The sequence below is a fragment of the Cornus florida genome, unplaced genomic scaffold (genome assembly GCF_030987335.1).
Source record: "Cornus florida cultivar Cherokee Brave unplaced genomic scaffold, ASM3098733v1 CherokeeBrave_3.0.0_Hap2_Chr08, whole genome shotgun sequence".
Lineage (NCBI taxonomy): Eukaryota > Viridiplantae > Streptophyta > Magnoliopsida > Cornales > Cornaceae > Cornus > Cornus florida.
In genome coordinates, this window is record NW_026775578.1 from 16200712 (window position 1) to 16211030 (window position 10319).

General features: G+C 35.4%; 1 long non-coding RNA gene and 1 pseudogene across 1 annotated transcript; one reads left to right on the forward strand and one right to left on the reverse strand.

Annotated features, from left to right (window-relative positions):
* Window positions 1-451: 451 nt before the first annotated feature.
* LOC132268439 (uncharacterized) lies at window positions 452-6262 on the forward strand. Its single transcript, XR_009469296.1, has 2 exons — window positions 452-672; window positions 5202-6262. It is a non-coding gene; the product is annotated as an uncharacterized LOC132268439 (long non-coding RNA).
* On the reverse strand, window positions 1678-1777 carry LOC132272042 (small nucleolar RNA R71; annotated as a pseudogene).
* Window positions 6263-10319: the final 4057 nt, after the last annotated feature.

Here is a 10319-nt window from a genome sequence, read left to right on the forward strand (position 1 = left end):
GCACTACACTTAGTTTAATTGTTATTAAGTAGTTAATTCATGCTTGAAATTGATGGTTTACATTTTTCATTACAATTGTTAGCCACATTTAGATTACATATTATTATTTCCCCAATTAGTTAAAAGTTAGTGAGTTAGGGAATGTGTTAAGTGGTGTATCCTACACCTTAAGTTTCTTTCCCAATCTCTTAAACTCTATTCCTTAAAGCTTTAATTCCATTGCATTACTTAAGCTAAAATTAGTTCTAATCACAAAAAAACCTCTTTTTAACAATCACATAAGTACTAAAGTAGAATTCAATTCTAAAAACCAACATATTTTAGATCTCTTAGGACGATCCCTAATTGCTTGACACTCCATAGTATAAGTGTTTAGTGGTTTTATAAATTATAAAATATGATGCCCACTTGACATTATTTCTAAACCTAAAGTGTTGTGTATTGTGTTGTGCACATGCTCGGTCGCATCATAGTTTTGGCGCCATTGCCAGAGATTTAACGGTTTAAAGAATTGAATTAGACATTAGTTCTTTATTGATTGTTTATTTTAAATTCATTTTATTTTTATCTTCTCACTTGATATTTGTCAATTAGGTACTTGAAGCAAAGTGGAGCAAACACAAGACCTTGAAGCAATAAATTTTTTTTTTTGAAGTTATTTAAGGACTATTTGTGAGTTTTTCTTTGAATTCTTGAATTCAATTGTATATTATCTTGCATGCTTTGGACAACCTAAGTGGAGGCTTATTGAATTGTTTTATTTTAAGTTTAAGCTGTGGAAGCTTTTAATTGTTTGTGCATTGATATTATTGAGGAGTTTGGGAACATCGTATGTGGAGATTGAAAATTGTTGTGTTGGTGTGTTGACTTAATCTAGTGCATGTATGGTCGTAGATCACTTAGTCATCCTCTTGCTCCTGTAAATCAAAATGTCGAAGTTTCTCTTCAGCGTGTAAGAGGTAGTACTAGGGATAGTCATCCTATTCTTCCCATTTTTGATCTTCCACCACCCTTAATGGAAGACCCAATTGAAGATCCCATTGAAGATCTTGGTCATGTGGATCACCAAGGTGTACACTACCTATAATAAGTTCATATTATGGATCCTCAAGGTGTGCATCCACCCTTGGGAATACCACGACTAATCAATCATGTTGTACAACAACCTAATCTAGGGATGCCAAGGCCAAATGTTGTTCCCCCAATTAGTGAGCAACAACGTCAATATATTCAAATGGCATACCCACCTCAAGGTTAAATGGCATACCCTCTCCAAGGTCAAGAGGTATACCCACCTCTCAATCCTCCAATGGTCCTTAAGGATCGTTGCACTCCAAATTAATATAATGCACCCACTTGCATTCAATTACCAAATTTTCGTGCTCATCATTATGAGATTAAGGCTTCCACCATTAACATGTGCTCCATTTTCTATGAGTTGAGCAATGAAGAGCCTCATAAACATTTAGATGAGTTCTTAGAAGTTTGTTTCACTATGAAAATTAATCACAGATGTGCCGAAAGAAGTCCTTAAAATGAAAATTTTCTCTTTCACTCTTCGGGATAAAGCTAAATATTGGTTTAACAACTTAGGGCCAAATACAATCAACTTTTGGGCACAATTGCAACAAGAGTTCCTAAAGAAGTATTACCCTATGAGTCGAACCGATTCCATGAGAACTTCCATTCATGAATTTGCACAAAAAGAAAGAGAACCCCTTTATGAGGCATGGGAACGTTTGAATAACTTGCTATAGAAATGTCCACATCATGGCATTTCTAAGTGGCAATTAGTTCAATGTTTCTTTTCAAGTTTATTCGATGCCAATAAGGGCATTGTTGATGCTTCATGTGGAGGCAGCTACATAGAAAGAAATGAAGATGAAATTTGGCATATTTTCGAAAAAAATGAGTGAAAACTCAATGCATAGATCTTCATCTTCTAGGGGGGTCACCTAGAAAATTTGGGAGGAAAGAAAGCTCTATGTCAAATAGACACTTCCACGGAAATTGCCGCCGAAGTCAAAAATCTTACTCAAAGATTCGATAAATTCCTTTTGAATCAAGGTCCGACATTCAATCTTATTCCCATCATTCCAATGAAATGCGCATAACTTGTTCTAGTTACACTCACTATACTTTAAATTGCCCTCTTGGACAAATCATACCAAGTGAGTCTTAAGAACAAGCAAATGCCGCTTTTATTCATCAAAGGAACAACCCTTATTCCAATTCTTACAATCCGGGGTAGAATAATCATCTAAACTTTACATGGAAAAATCAAGGAGACGATGCAAACCTTCCTCAAACTCAAGGTTACCAATAAAAGTATGTTCCCTCACATCTCCAAATCATAATTCTCAAAGTTATCATCTTTTATTCTATCCTCAAAATGTGAATCAATATTCTCATCATCAAGCATCAAATTTTCAATCCTATTCTCATCCTTAAGCATCAAATTCTCAATCTTACTCTAATCCAAATCAAGTACCTCCTAAGAGTCCTGCTTTTAAGGATAAGGTCTTGGAAGCCTTAGGTAATTTTCGAAAAGATAATCAATTGTTTCATTCTCACTCTCAATCAATTGCAAAGCTTGAAGCTCAAATTGGGCAATTAGCTAATTATTTAAATGTGAGAGAGAAATGTAAGTTACCTAGTCAAACTGAGACAAATCCTACGGGGCAATTAATGGCACAAGCAAGTCTTTCATTGGGATTTTCTATAAATGAGCAATTTCAAGCAATTACTACCTTGAGGAGTCGTAGGAAAGTAGACAATAAGGTAGAGGTACCAAAAGAGGATAGTGAACTGACGCAACCAAATGATTGCATCCATCCTATTCAAAATCTAATTCCTACTTCCTTGGATGCTAGTGGTTCCAAAAAGGACATTCCATCATCATCATCATATAATACCCATACTTTTAAAAGGATAGTCTCGGTGTTTATTTATTTGTTTTAATTGGGTTTTTAATTGTTTAGTTGATTATTTGGTTAATTGTTATATGTTTAATTGACTTAGTTTTGATATAGGATTAGGTTAATTATGATAAGGCCGATAAATATATATATATATATATATGTGTGTGTGTGTGTGTGTGTGTGTGTGTGTGTGTGTGTGTGTTGTAGTCTATAGAGGAGGCTAGGTTTTATATTATGTGATATTATATACATAGAGAAAGAGAGATACAAAGAGGGTTTTGGAAAGGAAAACTGAGAGAGAGAGAAAGAAAGGATCAGCCAAAGGTTATGGCTGGACCAAGAAGGAAGGAAAGGAGGCTATTCGAGGGTTTAGGACTGAGAAGCAGTGGCTTCAGTGGTGGCCAAGGATCGCCGAAAAAGCTAGGAAGAAGAGGTTAAGGTTTCAATCCGAAACCGAGAGGCGAGTTTTACTTCTATCTCTTTCCCTTTGGTCTGTGTTCTATACATGCCTAATTAATTTCAGGGGTTAATCAGATAATAAATTAACCTTATATGCATGCTTAAACTGAATTAAAATGGAATATATATGTTTATAGGGGTTTATACGTATTCTTTGTTGATCTTGAAATTTATTGTATGAAACTTAGTTTTAAGTTATGTTTCGGATGTGTATGAACTTTATAAATTTATTGGGATCATCTGGGACTTAGAACAGAAGGTTAGGAACCTTAAGGGAGATGGTTGGAATGATCAGAGGACGTCGAAGATAATGAAGACGGAGAGTAACATGAATGGAGGCGGCTCCATTGTGAGTGGAAGTGGTTCCACTGTGGGCAGAGCCTGCTCCTTTTGGATAGAGACTGCTCCTTTCAGAAGGGAGCATGCTCCATGGCTGGGACTTCAACGGGATGAATATTTTTGACACTATTTTGGGGTTTTAAGGTTCTAGTGATGGTTTGGATGATGCTGGGGGTTTAAATTAATATCAATTGACATGATAAAATCCCAGAAAGCATAGTTTATATTCTTGTGCTAATTATTTGAACAATATGGCATTTTAAATAGGTCTGCATATTGTTAATGGATGATTTAATTGCTTACTATTATTTAACAATTTAAATGGATGAATATTGGCATTAAACTAATTTAATCAAATAATTAGATTTAAATAGTTTAATTACGTCCTGGATGGAGGTTAAAACAATCTATTTGAGATACATGTTAATTACAATATTGTAAAAATTAAATGCATGCTACTTAGAGATGTTATTTTGCTTAAGTATATGTAAGGATGATATATGTGATTTTTATCATGTTATTTTGGATTATTTGATGTACTGCTTTATTTGTTGGATCATGTATTGGATTGTGTGGTTTAATGAACCGGTATGGAACGGTAGCATTCTAGGGATGGATTAACCAAAGAAGTTAAGTCCTACCAATTTTTATATAAGGGAATGGATTAACTAAAATGTTAAGTCCTCCTTATATTCAAGTCAGGTCTGCTAAACAAGTTGAATGACTTATAGAGGATTACTTATAGAGGATTAATTTTAGAGGATTACTTTTTACTAAATAGGATGGTTACTGGATTATATATATATAATTATGGTGCCATGATTTGAGCTTGAGTCTCAAGATCATGGTTAGGGTGCGTATATGGCCTAGGATGGATAACTAGATATAGTAGACATCTGGGTGCCCAGGTAGGTCTAGGTACTCATGCCCACTTTATGTGCGATTTGCATGTTGTCTTCTATTCAGGTTGAGACAGACCTATAGTCCAGTGAGCGTCATATAGTGTGTATCTATATATATATACAAACTACTAGTTATTGTTGGATTAACTAGGATGTATATGTGTATCGGATCTCTGCTTGGACTGTAGTAGAGTAGAACTTATTTGTGGGTCTGACCCACTATTAATTTTTAGTTATTCATCAAAAGTAGAGATTGTTTGTGCTGAGCAGGAATCAGTCTATTCCATTCTTCTGATTCTATATAGGAGATTCTTTTATGCGTTATTATTCTGTTGTAGACAGTTATTGCCGTCACTTGTTCAGTTTGGATTTTCTAGGGGTCCACATAGTATAGATTCCCGAGTTGTATTAATGGAGGGTTAATTGTATCATAATGATTTTATTATTAACGAAAATTTATTCTGAGATTTAGTTATTGGATTAATATTTTAGTTTTTTTTCAGCAAATTATTTATTCCTATTTTTTTTATTCTTTGTACTCTGTGTTCGATTATTACTGATTTATTTTTTATTTCCTCAGGTATTCGGGTGTGGGCCAGGCCAACCCATATCCAAAAATCCAGGGGTATCTGATAAGCGCCGAATACTGTATATTCAAGCGCCCTAAATTACATTAACAAAGTTCATTAATTGATTATTTTATGTAGATTATCTCCATTTGCATGTTTTTGTACATTTTCAGGTTAAATTGCAAAAAGGAAGCAAAAATGATGCCTTGTGGAATTTTGAACAAAAAGGGTGCCAATTCTGAAATTCTGGCAGCAGTAGAACCTGACTTTTGTCGCCATTTTTGACCTAGTAAAATCAAGAACTAGACTTCCATCATAACATGAAAGATTTAGAGATCTGAATCAGCTTTACAAATCTTCAAGAATTTCATCATTCGGAGTTCGGAGCAGAGAGTTATGATCTTCTTAACAGAGGTACGCAGAACTGCCTGGCAGCACTGAAGTACTGCCTTTCTCCCCATTTTCGACCAACCAGACTTGAGAATTGGGTCTTCATCAAAACATAAAGTTTTTAAAGCTCTGAATCAGCTCTCCAAATATTCAAACAAATCATCATTCAGAGTTTGGAGCACAAAGTTATGGTCATTCTTCCACAGTGGGTCAGAGATGGGCAAGAATTGCATGTTGCTCATTACACTAATTTAGAGTGCTCGAGACCACCCTTCGAGTGCTCGAAATTCTGGCAGATTGCACTCAGAAATGGCTCAATTTCAGCCACTTTCACATTGGTTTCCTCAATGCCATCTTCCTTCTTTATGAAGCGGTTAAAGGTGTTCCTTGGAAGAGAGAGAGCCTTGACTTGAGCTTGATAAGAGAGAGGGAGGACCACACAAAATCATTTATCCTTCATTCTAGAAGAGTAGAGGAGAGAGAAGAGAGCAAGAAAGGTGTTCTTTAAGCCTAAAGAAGGGAGCTCGAAAATGGCTTGTCCATCCATGCTTCTTCCTTCTTCTAGCTCACTCATGGGTAACTAAACTCCATCTAGGGAGGTGATGAAGCCTCCCCTTTTGTTCATGTTCTAGATTAGGTTCTATTTTGGGGATTATAATGTATAAACTTTGGTCTTTTCATAGTTTAAGAGCTTATTACTTCTTGTAATGAATATTCATGTTTAAATGATTGATATGAGTTCTTTAGCTTGTCTTGATGATTCTTACATTAGTCTTATTGCTTTTATTTTCATAGTGACAATGAAGATATTAACTATGAATGGTTTTCAAGGCATGTTGATTTTGAAACTTGATATTCCATTGCTTAGGTACCTCCTTTGATGGACTATGCTTGATTCTTACCTTCATGTGCTTCATCATTTGATTGAATGCTTGATGGTCTTTTGCTTAAGTTAATGTATTTGATACTACACCCTAGTCTAGGTAGTCCAAATGTGTTGTCTTTTGATAGACCATTCTTGTTTTAATCTCATGAACTTTTTATTGGTTATGAAGCAACTATGTGTTGCTACATAATTCTTGATCATTACTTATATAGTGTTTATCCCCAATTTAGTCTTGATTTAGCATGTATTTAGGGCGTAGGTGGATTCACTTCCCTAGTTTCCCCTTTTATTATCTCTAACTCTCATTTACTAGCATTCTTGTTTTATGCACACTTCAATTACTAGCTTAATGACAAACCAATCAACAACTCCTTATTACACCTTATCATTCTAAAATGACTCTAGATACTTAGGTTGTCTTAAGACTAGCGCAGTCCCAGTGGTTCGACTTGCCCGACCAATAGCCCTATTTTACAATGATTCGTGCTATTGCGAAGGTTGATGTATGATTGACCAACCGATCAATTTTTGGCGCCGTTGCTGGGGACTGCAAACGGTTTAGCAACCAAAGTTTAGGGTTAATTTTAGTTTGATTGTGAATATTATGTCTTGTGAATATTCCTTGTGTGTTTTGACCATCTTTGTGTTTTAAGTGTTGTAAGATTCTAGGGACTCGAATCTCGCCGTGGGAACGCTAGCAAAGCGTAAGTCTAGAGGACCCCAGGTAAGTTTCTTGACCATTTAGTTTCACATTGTAAGATATCGTGCATGTGTTAAGCTTAGAAGTAGTTAATTTATTTGCAAGCCCTTGTTGAGGCTATATTATTGTTTTAATTTCGTGTTCAAGCATCAGTCCTTGTCGTGGCCATTTATTTTCTGTCTTGATAATTGAGGAGAAAGGGAACATCATATGTGGAGTTGTGGATAATGAATTGCTTTGTTGATTATATGCTGTGCTGTTGATGTTCGGTCATAGGTCACTCTCTCTACCCATAATCGATTCGCCCATTGATATCAATTCTCTTAAAAGAACTCTTAGAAGAAACCTTAGGGAATCTACTCTTACAAGGGATCTTGAAACTGAATTTAATACAATGGGAGATAATATAGGAAATCCGGGGAATGAAAGGGCTGAAATTCCTAATATCGAGCCAATGACTCTTAGAGATCATTTCATCCCTACCACCTATGCTTCTCCTTCTTGCATAGTAATGCCAAACATCGATGCAGCTCAATATGAGATCAAATCAAGCACCATCCAAATGCTTCCATCATTTCATGGCTTTGATAATGAAGATCCATATAAGCATCTTGATGAATTCCTTGAAATCTGTTCGACCATCCGGTTGAGAGGTTTTCCGGACAATGCACTCCATCTCCATCTTTTCCCATTCTCCCTAAAGGATAAGGCAAAATATTGGTTGAACTCCCTCGCTCCTAATTCCATTACAACGGAAACTTTTTCATTTATTGTTTTCCAACCACCTGCAACAGCTATATTAACCATTGTTTATCTATAAATACAGAGGTTGGTCTACATCATAAAGTACACCATTATAGAGAGCATTCTACCATTCTTGAAAAGCATTAAGAAGCATTCATTAAGGTTTCATTCCCTCTGCTTTCATTTCCTCTCTTACATTTCATTCTACTGTAGTAATTCTAAGCTTCATATATATATTCATCTTTACTATAGTCGTGAGCAGAACTGTGTACTTCTATCTTTGAGAGATTTATTGTACAATTCATTTTTATTCCAAGTTATTGTAAAAGGGTTGGTGTGACCCAAAAGAAAGCCTAGGAGAAGGGTGTTCTCTTAGCAAGGAAGAGAAACAAGGTCTTGCTTCAATTGAAGGTTTGCTCTCCACCATTAAGGAGAAGCTCTAGTGGATTTGGGAAGTCACCTTGAGCCGAAGAGTAGGAGTTTCCGAACCTCGTTAATTCGCTGAGTCATAGTTTGCAATCTCTCATCTCTATCTCTCTTATACTTATGCCATACACTGCTTGAATATTTCAATTTCTCTATGCTTAATAGTTTGTTAGATTTAATATTTTTTAAATTGCAAAAATTGGCCCTTGACTCTATTCACCCCCCCTCTAGAGTCAATTAGTGACTAACAATTGGTATCAGAGCCTAATCTCTAGAAAAAGATTTAACCATCTTAGAGAACGACCATGGCCAATACAAATTTTCATCAAGAAGGTCAATCTAATAATAGACCTCCTTGGTTTGATGAAAATGACTACAACTATTGGAAGATCAAAATGAGAGCATTCCTAAGAGGTGTAGATATAGATGTTTGGAAAGCCACAGAAAAAGGAGACCATGTTCCAACCAAAATAGTAAATGATGAAACTGTTCCAACACCTGATATTGAATGGACCTTAAATGACTGTAGGCTTGTACAATGTAATGTCAAGGCTATCACTAATCTCTATTGTGCCTTAAGCAAAGACGAATTCAACAGAATTTTAGATTGCGAAACGGCCAAAGAAATTTGGGATAAACTTGAAGTTACCTATGTAAAGACTAGTCAGGTAAAGGAATCCAAAATGAATATGCTTGTCCATAAATATGAACATTTCACCATGAACAACAAAAAAACTATTAGTGAAATGTATTCTCGTTTTACTAACATTGTGAATCCTTTGAAGGCTCTTGGAAGATCATATACATCGTCCGACAATGTGAGAAAAATTCTTAGGTCTTTGCCTAAAAATTGGGAAGCCAAGAAGACCGCCATCCAAGAGGCCAAAGATCTCAATACACTCCCCATAGATGAACTCATTGGCTCATTAATGGCCTATGAGTTAGAGATGAATGATAGAGATGAAGACAAAGAAGCTCAAAAGAAGGATATAGCTCTTCAAGCTACTACCAAAGAAGTCACAATTGATAAAGCTCCTAATGATGATGATGAAGAAGAAGAAGTTGTTCTCATTACTAAGACCGTGAGAAGAGTTCTTCAAATGAAAAAGTTCCGAAAGAGTAACAACTTCAAAAGAAATGGTGCATCAAGTGAGCAAGGAAAAAGAGAAGCACCTACATGTTTTCATTATGGAAAATCGGGGCATTTCAAATCTGATTGCTATGCCTACAAAAATGAAAAGGAAAGGAAAAAGAAAGACAAAGCCATGCGAGCTACATGGGAAGATGATGATTCAAATGGATTCGAAAGTGACGATGAACTCAATGAATTGGCTAATCTTTGTCTCATGGCAGATGAAGATGAGGTAAATTCTAATCATGACTCATTTGATTTAGAAACTTCATATGATGAATTAGTTGAGGCATATAATTATTTACTAGATGCTTTTAAAGAATTACATGATAAATTAGGCAAAATGGTTCAAAAGTGTACTAGCCTTAGAAGAGAAAAGCTTATCATCTCTCAAAACCTTGAAAAATCTTAACTTGAAAATAAAACCTTGAAAAAGGAAAAAGAATTAGCTAAAGAAGCGGCCTCAATTGAGTTAATTTCTGAAAATGAATCATTGAAAGTCATTATTGAGGATCAAGTTGAAACCTTAGCCAAATTCACAAAAGGTAGAGAGAATTTAGGCATCATTCTTGGAAAGCAACGAAATGCTTATGCTAAGGATGGGCTTGGATTTGATCCTCATAACAAAGATTCATGTTTATTGAAAAGGAGAAAACCCTTGAATAATTACTTTGTTAAAAATTCCTCCTTTTATCTAACATGCAATTATTGTAAAAAGATAGGACATAAGATCAATCATTGTCCGATTAGGCCATGTAGGACAAAAGAAGTTTGGGTTATTAAAGGGACTTATATGCTTCTTCCTAACTCTCATGGACCCAAAAGAATGTGGGTACCAAAAGAAGATTACT